The following is an 11,189-nucleotide window of genomic DNA, read 5'->3' as shown; positions in this document are numbered from 1 at the left end:
GATTACAGAGATAGGGAGGGTTGTAGGGGCTGGAGGAGGTTACAGAGATAGGGAGGGGTGTAGGGGCTGGAGGAGGTTACAGAGATAGGGAGGGGTGTAGGGGCTGGAGGAGGTTACAGAGATAGGGAGGTGTTTAGGGGCTGGAGGATGTTACAGAGATAGGGAGGGTTGTAGGGGCTGGGGGTGGTTACAGAGATAGGGAGGGGTGTACGGGCTGGAGCAGGTTACAGAGATAGGGAGGGGTGTAGGGGCTGGAGGAGGTTACAGAGATAGGGAGGGGTGTAGGGGCTGGAGGATGTTAGAGAGATACGGAGGGCTGTACGTGCTGAAGGAGGTTACAGAGATAGGGAGGGGTGTAGGGGCTGGAGGAGGTTACAGAGATAGGGAGGGGTGTAGGGGCTGGAGGAGGTTACAGAGATACGGAGGGCTGTAGGGACTGGATGAGCTTACAGAGAAAGGGAGGGGTGTAGGGGCTGGAGGAGGTTACAGAGATTGTGAGGGGTGTAGGGGTTGGTGGAGGCTACAGAAATAGGGAGGGGTGTAGGGCTGGAGGAGGTTACAGAGATAGGGAGGGTTGTAGGTGCTGGAGGAGGTTATAGAGATCGTGAGGGGTATTGGAGCTGGAGGAGGTAACAGAGATAGGGTGGGGTGTAGGTGCTGTAGGTGTTTACAGAGATAGTGAGGGATGTAGCGGCTGGAGGAGATTACAGCGATAGGGAGCGGTGTAGGGGCTTGAGGAAGTTACAGAGATAGGGAGAGGTGTAGCGGCTGGAGGGAGTTACAGCGACAGGGAGGGGTGTAGGGGCTGGAGGATGTTACAGAGATAGGGAGGGGTGTTGGGGCTGGAGGAGGTTACCGAGATAGGGAGGGTTGTAGGGGCTGGAGGAGGTTACAGAGATAGGGAGGGGTGTAGGGGCTGGAGGAGGTTACAGAGATAGTGAGGGATGTAAGGGCTGGAGGAGGTTACAGAGATAGGGAGGGGTGTAGGAGCTGGAGGAGGTTACAGTGATAGGGAGGGATGTAGGAGCTGGAGGAGGTTACCGAGATAGTGAGGGGTGTAGGATCTGGAGGAGGTTACAGAGATAGGGAGGGGTGTAGGAGGTGGAGGAGGTTACAGAGATAGGGAGGGGTGTAGGGGCTGGAGGAGGTTACAGAGATAGGGAGGGGTGTAGGGGTTGGAGGAGGTTACAGAGATAGGGAGGGATGTAGGGGCTGGAGGAGGTTACAGAGATAGGGAGGGGTGTAGGGGTTGGAGGAGGTTACAGAGATAGGGAGGGATGTAGGGGCTGGAGGAGGTTACAGAGATAGGGAGGGGTGTAGGGGCTGGAGGAGGTTACAGAGATAGGGAGGGGTGTAGGGGCTGGAGGAGGTTACAGAGATAGGGAGGGGTGTAGGGGTTGGAGGAGGTTACAGAGATAGGGAGGGATGTAGGGGCTGGAGGAGGTTACAGAGATAGGGAGGGGTGTAGGGGTTGGAGGAGGTTACAGAGATAGGGAGGGATGTAGGGGCTGGAGGAGGTTACAGAGATAGGGAGGGGTGTAGGGTCTGGAGGGAGTTACAGAGATTGGGAGGTGTGTAGGGTCTGGAGGGAGTTACAGAGATTGGGAGGTGTGTAGGGTCTGGAGGGAGTTACAGAGATTGGGAGGTGTGTAGGGTCTGGAGGGAGTTACAGAGATTGGGAGGTGTGTAGGGTCTGGAGGGAGTTACAGAGATAGGGAGGGGTGTAGGGGCTGGAGGAGGTTACAGAGATAGGGATGGATGTAGCGGCTGGAGGAGGTAACAGAGATAGGGACGGGTGTAGGGTCTGGAGGAGGTTACAGAGATACGGAGGGCTGTAGGGGCTGGAGGAGGTTACAAAGATAGAGTGGGGTGTAGGGGTTTGAGGAGGTTACAGAGATAGGGAGGGGTGTAGGGGCTGGAGGAGGTTATAGAGATAGGGAGGGGTGTAGGGGCTGGAGGAGGTTACAGAGATAGGGAGGGGTGTAGGGGGCTGGAGGATGTTACAGAGATAGGGAGGGCTGTAGGGGCTGGAGGAGGTTACGGAGATAGGGAGTGGTGTAGGGGCTGGAGGCGGTTGCAGAGATAAGGAGGGGTGTAGGGGCTGGAGGAGGTTACAGAGATAGTGAGGGGTGTTGGGGCTGGAGGAGGTTACAGAGATAGGGAGGGGTTTAGGGGCTGGAGGGAGTTTCAGCGACAGGGAGGGGTGTAGGTGTTGGAGGAGGTTACAGAGATAGGGAGGGTTGTAGGGGCTGGAGGAGGTAACAGAGATAGGGAGGGGTGTAGGAGCTGGAGGAGGTTACAGAGATAGGGAGGGGTGTAGGAGCTGGGGGATGTTTCAGAGATAGGGAGGGGTGTAGGGGCTGCAGGAGGTTACAGAGATAGGGAGGGGTGTAGGGGCTGGAGGGATTTACAGCGACAGTGAGGGTTGTAGGGGCTGGAGGAGGTTACAGAGATAGGGAGTGGTGTAGGGGCTTGAGGGGGTTACAGAGATAGGGAGGGGTGTAGGGGCTGGAGGATGTTACTGAGATAAGGAGGGGTGTAGGAGCTGGAGGATGTTACAGAGTTAGGGAGGGGTGTAGGGGCTGGAGGAGGTTACAGAGATAGGGAGGGGTGTAGGGGCTGGAGGGTGTTACATCGACAGGGAGGGGTGTAGGGGCTGGAGGAGGTTACAGAGATAGGGAGTGGGTGGAGGGGGCTGGAGGATATTACAGAGATAGGGAGGGGTGTAGGGGCTGGAGGAGGTTACAGAGATAGGGAGGGGTGTAGGGGCTGGAGGAGGTTACAGAGATAGGTAGGGTTGTAGGGGCTGGAGGAGGTTACAGAGATAGGGAGGGGTGTAGGATCTGGAGGAGGTTACTGAGATAGGGAGGGGTGTAGGGGTGGAGGAGGTTACAGAGATAGGGAGGGGTGTAGGGGGCTAGAGGATTTAACAGAGATAGGGACGGGTGTAGGGGCTGGAGGAGGTTACAGAGATAGGGAGGGGTGTAGAGGCTGGAGGAGGTTACAGAGACAGAGAGGGGTGTGGGGGTTGGAGGAGGCTAAGAGATAAGGAGGGTTGTAGGGGCTGGAGGAGGTTACAGAGATAGGGAGAGGTGTAGGGGCTGGACCAGGTTACAGAGATAGGGAGGGGTGTAGGAGCTGGAGGAGGTTACAGAGATAAGGAGAGGTATAGGAGCTGGAGGAGGTTACAGAGATAGGGAAGGGTGTAGGGGCTGGAGGAGACTACAGAGATAGGGAGGGGTGTAGGAGCTGGAGGAGGTTACATAGATAGGGAGGGATGTAGGGGCTGGAGGAGGTTACAGAGATTGGGAGAGGTGTAGGGGGCTGGAGGATGTTGCAGAGATAGGGAGCGGTGTAGGCGCTGGAGGACGTTACAGAGATAGTTAGGGGTGCAGGGGCTGGAGGCGGTAACAGAGATAGGGAGGTGTGTAGGGGCTGGAGGAGGTTACAGAGATAAGGAGGGGTGTAGGGGCTGGAGGAGGTTACAGAGATAGGGAGGGGTGTAGGGGCTGGAGGGAGTTACAGCGACAGGGAGGGGTGTAGGGGCTGAAGGGTGTTACATCGACAGGGAGGGTTGTAGGGGCTGGAGGAGGTTACAGAGATAGGGAGTGGGTGCAGGGGGCTGGAGGATATTACAGAGATAGGGAGGGGTGTAGGGGCTGGAGGAGGTTACAGAGATAGGGAGTGGTGTAGGATCTGGAGGAGGTTACAGAGATAGGAAGGGGTGTAGGGGTGGAGGAGGTTACAGAGATAGGGAGGGGTGTAGGGGGCTGGAGGATTAAACAGAGATAGGGACGGGTGTAGGGGCTGGAGGAGGTTACAGAGATAGGGATGGGTGTAGGGACTGGAGGAGGGTACAGAGATAGGGAGGGGGTGTAGGGGCTGGAGGAGGTTCCAGAGATAGGGAGGGGTGTAGGGGCTGGAGGAGTTTACAGAGATACGGAGGGGTGTAGGGGCTGGAGGAGGTTACAAAGATAGGGAGGGGTGCAGGGACTGGAGGAGGTTACAGAGATAGGGAGAGGTGTAGGGGCTGGAGGAGGTTAGAGAGATAGAGAGGGGTGTAGGGGCTGGAGGAGGTTACAGAGATAGGGAGGTGTGTAGGGGCTGGAGGAGGTTACAGAGATAGGGAGAGTTGTAGGGGCTGGAGGAGGTTAGAGAGAGGGGGAGGTGTGTAGGGGCTGGAGGAGGTTACAGAGATAGGGAGAGGTGTAGGGGCTGGAGGAGGTTAGAGAGATAGAGAGGGGTGTAGGGGCTGTGGGAGGTTACAGAGATAGGGAGGGGTGTAGGGGCTGGAGGAGTTTACAGAGATACGGAGGGGTGTAGGGGCTGGAGGAGGTTACAGAGATAGGGAGGGGTGCAGGGACTGGAGGAGGTTACAGAGATAGGGAGGGGTGTAGGGGTGGAGGAGGTTACAGAGATAGGGAGGGTTGTAGGGGGCTGGAGGATTTAACAGAGATAGGGACGGGTGTAGGGGCTGGAGGAGGTTACTGAGATAGGGAGGGGTGTAGGTGCTGGAGGAGGTTACAGAGATAGTGAGGGGTGTAGGGGCTGGAGGAGGTTACAGAGATAGGGAGGTGTGTAGGGGCTGGAGGGAGTTATAGCGACAGGGAGGGGTGTAGGGGCTGGAGGAGGTTACAGAGATAGGGAAGGGTGAAGGAGCTGGAGGAGGTTACAGATATTGGGAGGGGTGTAGGAGCTGGAGGAGGTTACAGAGATAGAGAGGGGTGTAGGAGCTGGAGGAGGTTACATAGATAGGGAGGGGTGTAGGGGCTGGAGGAGGTTACAGAGATAAGGAGGGGTGTAGGGGCCGGAGGCGGTTACAGAGATAGGGAGGGGTGTAGGGGCTGGAGGAGGTGAAAGAGTTAGGGAGGGGTGTAGGGGCTGGAGCAGATTACAGAGATAGGGAGGGTTGTAGGGGCTGGAGGAGGTTACAGAGATAGGGAGGGGTGTAGGGGCTGGAGGAGGTTACAGAGATAGGGAGGGGTGTAGGGGCTGGAGGAGGTTACAGAGATAGGGAGGTGTTTAGGGGCTGGAGGATGTTACAGAGATAGGGAGGGTTGTAGGGGCTGGGGGTGGTTACAGAGATAGGGAGGGGTGTACGGGCTGGAGCAGGTTACAGAGATAGGGAGGGGTGTAGGGGCTGGAGGAGGTTACAGAGATAGGGAGGGGTGTAGGGGCTGGAGGATGTTAGAGAGATACGGAGGGCTGTACGTGCTGAAGGAGGTTACAGAGATAGGGAGGGGTGTAGGGGCTGGAGGAGGTTACAGAGATAGGGAGGGGTGTAGGGGCTGGAGGAGGTTACAGAGATACGGAGGGCTGTAGGGACTGGATGAGCTTACAGAGAAAGGGAGGGGTGTAGGGGCTGGAGGAGGTTACAGAGATTGTGAGGGGTGTAGGGGTTGGTGGAGGCTACAGAAATAGGGAGGGGTGTAGGGCTGGAGGAGGTTACAGAGATAGGGAGGGTTGTAGGTGCTGGAGGAGGTTATAGAGATCGTGAGGGGTATTGGAGCTGGAGGAGGTAACAGAGATAGGGTGGGGTGTAGGTGCTGTAGGTGTTTACAGAGATAGTGAGGGATGTAGCGGCTGGAGGAGATTACAGCGATAGGGAGCGGTGTAGGGGCTTGAGGAAGTTACAGAGATAGGGAGAGGTGTAGCGGCTGGAGGGAGTTACAGCGACAGGGAGGGGTGTAGGGGCTGGAGGATGTTACAGAGATAGGGAGGGGTGTTGGGGCTGGAGGAGGTTACCGAGATAGGGAGGGTTGTAGGGGCTGGAGGAGGTTACAGAGATAGGGAGGGGTGTAGGGGCTGGAGGAGGTTACAGAGATAGTGAGGGATGTAAGGGCTGGAGGAGGTTACAGAGATAGGGAGGGGTGTAGGAGCTGGAGGAGGTTACAGTGATAGGGAGGGATGTAGGAGCTGGAGGAGGTTACCGAGATAGTGAGGGGTGTAGGATCTGGAGGAGGTTACAGAGATAGGGAGGGGTGTAGGAGGTGGAGGAGGTTACAGAGATAGGGAGGGGTGTAGGGGCTGGAGGAGGTTACAGAGATAGGGAGGGGTGTAGGGGTTGGAGGAGGTTACAGAGATAGGGAGGGATGTAGGGGCTGGAGGAGGTTACAGAGATAGGGAGGGGTGTAGGGGTTGGAGGAGGTTACAGAGATAGGGAGGGATGTAGGGGCTGGAGGAGGTTACAGAGATAGGGAGGGGTGTAGGGGCTGGAGGAGGTTACAGAGATAGGGAGGGGTGTAGGGGCTGGAGGAGGTTACAGAGATAGGGAGGGGTGTAGGGGTTGGAGGAGGTTACAGAGATAGGGAGGGATGTAGGGGCTGGAGGAGGTTACAGAGATAGGGAGGGGTGTAGGGGTTGGAGGAGGTTACAGAGATAGGGAGGGATGTAGGGGCTGGAGGAGGTTACAGAGATAGGGAGGGGTGTAGGGTCTGGAGGGAGTTACAGAGATTGGGAGGTGTGTAGGGTCTGGAGGGAGTTACAGAGATTGGGAGGTGTGTAGGGTCTGGAGGGAGTTACAGAGATTGGGAGGTGTGTAGGGTCTGGAGGGAGTTACAGAGATTGGGAGGTGTGTAGGGTCTGGAGGGAGTTACAGAGATTGGGAGGGGTGTAGGCGCTGGAGGGATTTGAAATCAAGTGGTGTTGCCAGGCCGGGTCAGTGTGGGTCAGTGACCACAGGGCGAAATCATGGTGAACAGGACTCGATGCAAGATAGGGTATGCACTTTGGTACATTTTACTATGTTGAAGACAGTATATAAATGTAACATTTTCTTTTGTAACCCCTACACTATCCCAGTTAAACATTCCCAGGACAGATACAGCACGGGGTTAGAGAGTAAATCTCCCTCTACACCGTCCCCATCAAACACTCCCAGGACAGGTACAGCACGGGGTTAGATACAGAGTAAAGCTCCCTCTACACCATCCCCATCAAACACTCCCAGGACAGGTACAGCATGGGGTTAGATACAGAGTAAAGCTCCCTCTACACCATCCCCATCAAACACTCCCAGGATAGGTACAGCACAGGGTTAGATACAGAGTAAAGCTCCCTCTGCACCGTCCCCATCAAACACTCCCAGGACAGGTACAGCACGGGGTTAGATACAGAGTAAAGCTCCCTCTACACTGTCCCCATCAAACACTCCCAGGACAGGTACAACACAGGGTTAGATATAGAGTAAAGCTCCCTCTACACTGTCCCCATCAAACACTCCCAGGGCAGGTATAGCACTGGGTTAGATACAGAGTAAAGCTCCCTCTCCACTGTCCCCATCAAACACTCCCAGGATAGGTACAGCACAGGGTTAGATACAGAGTAAAGCTCCCCCTACACTGTCCCCATCAAACACTCCCAGGACAGGTACAGCACGGGGTTAGATACAGAGTAAAGCTCCCTCTACACCATCCCCATCAAACACTCCCAGGACAGGTACAGCACGGGGTTAGATACAGAGTAAATCTCCCCGTGTCCAGTAAGATAACCAGCACACGTGTGTGTGTGTGTCATATTTATTTGTGTGTGTGTGTGTGTGTCAGTGTGAGTTTCTGTGTGTGTCAGTGTGAGTTTGTGTGTGTGTCAGTGTGAGTTTGTGTGTGTTTGTGTCAGTGTGAGTTTGTGTGTGTGTGTGTGTGTGTCAGTGTGTGTGTGTCAGTGTGAGTTTGTGTGTGTGTGTGTGTGTGTCAGTGTGAGTTTGTGTGTGTGTGTGTGTGTCAGTGTGTGTTTGTGTGTGTGTGTGTGTCAGTGTGAGTTTGTGTGTGTGTGTGTGTGTGTGTCAGTGTGAGTTTGTGTGTGTGTGTGTGTGTCTGTGTGTGTCAGTGTGAGTTTGTGTGTGTGTGTGTGTGTGTGTCAGTGTGAGTTTGTGTATGTGTGTGTGTCAGTGTGAGTTTGTGTATGTGTGTGTGTGTCAGTGTGAGTTTGTGTATGTGTGTGTGTGTCAGTGTGAGTTTGTGTGTGTGTGTGTGTGTGTGTCAGTGTGAGTTTGTGTGTGTGTGTGTGTGTCAGTGTGTGTTTGTGTGTGTGTGTGTGTGTCAGTGTGAGTTTGTGTGTGTGTGTGTGTGTGTGTCAGTGTGAGTTTGTGTGTGTGTGTGTGTCTGTGTGTGTCAGTGTGAGTTTGTGTGTGTGTGTGTGTGTGTGTCAGCGTGAGTTTGTGTATGTGTGTGTGTGTCAGTGTGAGTTTGTGTATGTGTGTGTGTGTCAGTGTGAGTTTGTGTGTGTGTGTGTCAGTGTGAGTTTGTGTGTGTGTGTGTGTGTGTCAGTGTGAGTTTGTGTGTGTGTGTGTGTGTGTCAGTGTGAGTTTGTGTGTGTGTGTGTGTGTTTATTTGTGCTATTATATCTCTGACCAATACCAGGATGTGGTCCACTCTCTTAAAAGTTTCTGTCGTGATTAAGCTCTTGCCGTCCGTAAACAGATCTGTGCTGCTCGTAATATCACACACTTGGGACGCTGCTGGACTGAATTATTAATCCAGCCTTGGACTGTTACAAAGGCCTGAAGGGAATTGCATCATCTGATGGTCTCCATTAATCTTTTATGGTGTGACTTTAAAACTATAGTGACCCATTAGCCCCGTGCAAAGGATGGGGTGTGTCAACTGAAAGCAAAGTTCCTGTTTCCTCTCCCTCGCTCAGTGACTCTATCCAGCGTTCCAGGTTGTGTGCGAGGGATCGGAGGTATGGCATTATATCGTTCTTCACTCCGTTCCCCCTCCGGTTATCTCCTTGGTTTCTGTACCTAGAGCTTGCCTGCTTCCTCCTAACCCCCACCAGCCACCGAGCAGCCGCTCATCGCGCGTGGGCTGCCCTCCCTTGGCGCAGAGGGTAGCACTGCCCGTCCTCTTGAGTCCGCAGACCGTGGTGTTCAAGTGTCCTCCCTCCAAGGAGGGCGGCACCGAGGGAGGGTGGCACTTTTTGGTGGGGGGGCGCTGTATTTCGGGGAGAGACATTAAACCCGAGGCCTCCCCGCACACCCCCCTCCCCCACCCCCAAACCCACTCCCTCTGCCCCCTCAGGTGCATGTAAACAATGCCACAGCCTGTATTGGAAGGCGGTGGTGGGGGGAGAGGCTTGAGGGGGGTGGGGGGTGGGGTGGGTGGGGTGTGGGGAGAGTTGTCCCCATTGTCCCAGGGCCCAATATTTCGCCCTCAACCAACACCGCTTGAAAAAAAAAACCCGGTGGTCCGGGTCGCAATCATGTCGCCGCTTGTGGGATCTTGCTGTGCCGCGCTCTGCTGACGCGGGCTCGGGTTTCGAAGGGAAGCGCCCGATTGGCCGCCGCGCTCTTCGGGTACGTCCCCCAAGGTGGGGCCGGCATGCATATGATGTCATTCTGTTCGGGGACCCCCACCACCCATCCCCCCCTCCCCCCGAATCCTGTCCCTTCCTGGGGGAGGCGGGAACTCAGGAATGCTGACTGGGATCGGACTCTCCATCTGATCACCCCCCCCCACCACCACCCCCTCCCCACCTCCCTTCCCAGTCAGGCTGCTCCTCCTCCCCCACCCCTAATTCAAGGAGGTCACGAACTCTGGCCTCGGCCTCTCAACATTGCATAGGTTGACATCGGACATACAGCACAGGAGCAGGCCATTCGGCCCAGCCAGTCCATGGTGGTGTCACTCAAGGCCTCCTCCCACCTCTCCTCATCCAAATCTAGCATTGGAACCCTCTATCCGCTTCTCCCTTGGAAATTTTTTTCTGATATTCATTGATGGGATGTGGGCCTGGCCAGCGTTTGTTGCCCACCCCTAATTGCCCCCTTGAGAAGGTGGTGGGTGAGCTGCCTTCTTGAGCCGCTGCAGTCCCTGCGGTGTAGGTACACCCACCGAGCTGTTAGGGAGGGAGTCCCAGGGTTTTTGTTACTAGCCCAGTTACGTTACCACTACACCACCCTCTTCCCCATCTCTTTTTATATTTGTTCATGGGATGTGGGCATTGCTGACTAGGCCAGCATTTATTGCCCATCCCTAATTGCCCCTTAAACCGAGTGGCTCGCTAGGGCAGTTCAGAGTTAACCACATGGCTGTGGGTTTGGAGTCACATGTAGGCCAGACCGGGTAAAGACGGCAGATTTCCCCCTCCGGAAGGGCATTAGTGAACCAGATGGGGTTTTTTTTTTTTTCGACAATTGACGATGGTTTCGTGGTCATCATTAGGCTTTTAATTCCACCATCTGCTGTGGTGGGATTCGAACAGTGGGACTCCCAGAGCATGACCCTGGGTTATCACTCCAGAGGCAATACCACTACGCCAGCACTTCCCCTACCAATGAGGCTTGCACCTTCCCAAGTAATGAGCGACTATTCTCTCCTGGCAGGAGGAAGACGCCATTGCGACGGAGACGACCGGAGAATCTGGAGAGAGAGCGGGGCACTGGACGGGGGGTGGCACCAGAGTGGCATCCATGGGGAGCGAGGCTGACCACAACTACGTCGACTTGGACAAGGGTTTGGCCCTGGCATTCCTGGCTCTGCTCTGCCTCTTCCTCCTGGCCATGATTGTGCGCTGTGCCCGCATGGTGATCGACCCCTACAGCGCCATCCCAACCTCGACGTGGCAAGAGGAACAGATCACCAACTGAGGAGCCTGGAACGCCGGGAATGTCCCGTTCCGGATCTCCTTCCATCCGTGAGCCCCCGCCTGGCGAGTCCGTGGGATGATAGGGTGCAGATGGTGACGGGAGCACCTGGCGTGGCTCAGGATGGTGGAGGGGTGGAGGGGTGGTGCAGCCTGACGGAGTGACAAGGCTCTCCTGTCCGTCCTCCCACCTCCCACCCTCCACAAACATCACCCCATCCAAAACAAGGCCGCCCCCATATCCCAACTCACTCCAAGTCCCACTCACCCATTGCCCCCTGTGCTCGCTGACCCACACTGGCTCCCAGTCCGGCAAACAGCGCCACGTAAATATTCATATCCTCGTTTTGTTTCCAAATCATGGTCTCAACCTCCTCCCTATCCCTGTAACCCCCTCCAGCCCCTACACCCCTCCCTATCCCTGTAACCTCCTCCAGCCCCTACACCCCTCCCTATCTCTGTAACCTCCTCCAGCCCCTACACCCCTCCCTATCCCTGTAACCTCCTCCAGCCCCTACACCCCTCCCTATCTCTGTAACCTCCTCCAGCCCCTACACCCCTCCCTATCCCTGTAACCCCCTCCAGCCCCTACACCCCTCCCTATCTCT

The 11,189-nt window shown here is 55.6% G+C and overlaps 1 pseudogene; it reads left to right on the top strand.

The window, feature by feature from the left end:
* The first annotated feature begins 10,401 nt into the window (after nucleotides 1-10,401).
* On the top strand, nucleotides 10,402-10,679 carry LOC144672269 (cortexin domain-containing 1 protein pseudogene; annotated as a pseudogene).
* The last annotated feature ends 510 nt before the right edge of the window (nucleotides 10,680-11,189 follow it).

This window comes from Cetorhinus maximus, chromosome 36, assembly GCF_964194155.1.
Source record: "Cetorhinus maximus chromosome 36, sCetMax3.hap1.1, whole genome shotgun sequence".
In the NCBI taxonomy this organism is placed as follows: domain Eukaryota; kingdom Metazoa; phylum Chordata; class Chondrichthyes; order Lamniformes; family Cetorhinidae; genus Cetorhinus; species Cetorhinus maximus.
Note: the sequence above shows the minus strand (reverse complement) of the source record. Positions and strands in the feature narration are given on the sequence as shown.